Source organism: Rhea americana, unplaced genomic scaffold (assembly GCF_003343005.1).
Source record: "Rhea americana isolate MKP2758 unplaced genomic scaffold, rheAme1 scaffold_6, whole genome shotgun sequence".
Taxonomy (NCBI): domain Eukaryota; kingdom Metazoa; phylum Chordata; class Aves; order Rheiformes; family Rheidae; genus Rhea; species Rhea americana.
In genome coordinates this window covers 5,736,360-5,739,018 of record NW_028186756.1, presented here as the reverse complement: position 1 = coordinate 5,739,018, position 2,659 = coordinate 5,736,360, and positions in this window count along the sequence as shown.

The following is a 2,659-nucleotide window of genomic DNA, read 5'->3' as shown; positions in this document are numbered from 1 at the left end:
TTGTACTTGCTAATAAATATTTTCAAGGGCTATATGTAGTTTTGGCTTTTAATAAATCACTACATTGCACATAGGCCTAGATTCCTAGCTGGTATAAATTAGCASCCCTGTTAGCACTAAATGAAGACTTATCATTTACTTTCTTCATTTTCCTGTAGAAGCTASGGCTAAAGATATGATTGAATTTCTTCTATTAGTATTTCACTTGAAATGTAATCTTAATTAGTAAGGAAAGGGATTTTAAATTCAGAAAGAATCATGAGATAATCTATCCCTATAAAGAGTTATCACATAATCTATTCTGATCTGCTATATAACTTCATAACCCTTGTTACTGACAAGCCCATTCACTTGAGTTTGATTAATCATGGAATCTATCTTCTAGAAAGGCATCCACACTTCATTTAAGAAAACTAAAAATCTCATGTTTCTCAGTATCATTTGTTCCCATTGGCTAATTACTTTTACTTATTAAGAACCCCACACACATCCCTATCTCCTTTCTAACCAGAATTTGTTTAGCTTAAGTTCTCAGTCTTGATTCTTGTTATGTCTTTCCTGGCTAGGCTGAAGAGTCTTTTAGTATCTAATATTTTCTCTTCATGAAAGTACTTACACAACATAACAAAGCGATCTCAGCATCTCTGAAACAGACTCAACTCTCTGTATTTTTTTTCCTGAATATTTAATCACCTCTGAAGCTTTTTTCTCCATGGTTTTCAACATTTATTCTGATGCAGGAAAATTTAAAAGACTGATGTAATMAATTACAGAATATATGACGATAGCAGTTCTGAACCTTTTTAGAAGTGATGCCTTCCACACATACACCTTTTTTTTTCCTTTTACATTTTGCTTTTGCTTCCCCCCCCCTTACTGTACACACTGACCTACTGCAGTAACAAGGAAATGTATTACTGAAGCAACCATTCTCCAATAATAAGCCATAACCAAACTCTTGAAATCACATCCACAGAAGAGGAACTATTGTAACAACACAGCTGAAAAGAGTGCTGGCATATAAACTGCCCTGCTTCTCCATGTTACTCTTGTACTTCACTGAGCATGTATAYAAGCCAAGGTACAGGACAGAAGGCTAAATAGCAAATAACTTTTTCTATTTCTTCAAGCAACTTGCAGGGAAGTACTCAAAAACTTCAGAAGTGAACATCTGTTCTGCACCTCTAAAGAGATTAGATTTACCAGAGGATGAACTGTTGAATGGAGATACTGAATCTAGAAATTTCCTAGAAAATTTCCTGGAGATAAATTTAAAGAAGTACTATATGTAAACAACAGAAATTCCCTAAAAAGCAGCATTATATATATATATATATGTGTAATATATATATAGTAAATAATATAAYATATATATAGTAAAATGAATGTTTCCAGTATGAATAGGCAAAGGAGTATTACCCATAGAAAGGGTGGTTTGAGAGGGGCACATCCATTGGCATTACTCTGATAAGCCTGCAAATATGAAGATCAGCCCAAGAATTGCCTACTGCTACYGCTATTTCTACTACCTAGAAGCTAAGCCCATAGCAGGTAGCATACTTACCTCCAAAACCACTTCCTGCATCTCCTACCTTCTTACTTTTTGCAGTATCTTCTCTTCCAGCAGCCTTTGGTCATATTTATTGTAATGTCAGACTAGCCTGTTTGATACAATGATGGCTTAATGCCACTATCACTCAACAGGAAGTTATCTAAAGACAGCCAGACACTCATGACATATCTGTCCAATTAATACATGATTTCATGCTATAAAGATGCTATGACAGCTGCCATGTCACAAGCTGCACCAGAAATTAAGTGGCAGAATCACAGACAAAACCTGCCTCCAGATCCCTTGGGCCTGGCTTCGCTAACCATCCAGGGAGTGGTCRATGAGGACATCTATTAACACCTGCAAGGCAAGGCAATGTAAGCCTACTCAGGTGTGAGCTAGAACACARGTAAATAAATAACAAATACTGCAGTTTGAGCAAAATCAGAACAGATTGTCTAAGCCTGCATTTTTTAAATAACCTCAGTGCTTAGCTTATGAAACCCAATAGCARATTTAAAAGGAAATTACATAACTCAAGATAAACATTCTTGGCACCCTGGGGGTGTCACCTCACAGCTCTCTGCAGCAAGCCCTGCGACAAGGGCCTGGGCTCACGCGTTACGACCCGCAGGCTTTCCGAGGCACAAACCGAACACAGAGGGAAGTCAACAAAGCATGGAGACACTGTTTTTCACCATAAAGCAGGGTACACTGTATGTTTTTCTTTTCCTTCCAGTAAAGGGGCAGAAYTGCACCAGTCATCACAAGGACCTTGAACGCAAGCTCCAAAAGACCACGCTAACCCCCCAAAACACTGTACGCAGAGCTACCTGCCATTTTTCACAGGTGCTTTTTAAAGTTTTCAACCTGCGATTGAGCACAGCAACTGTCGTTGAAACCGAAGCACCAAGCGCGCGGTGCCACAGCCCCGCGGCCGCCTCAGCTCCCCGCAGAGGGCCGCGCTGTCACGCCACGTCCCGCCGCTCGGACGCCCGCAGCGGCTCCACCCCCGCGCGCCTCAGAGCGCGGGGCGGGGCGGGGCGCCGGCTCTTACGCGCGCGCGGCGCGCACCCCGCCCACCCGCCGGGCCTCTTGCCGGTGCGC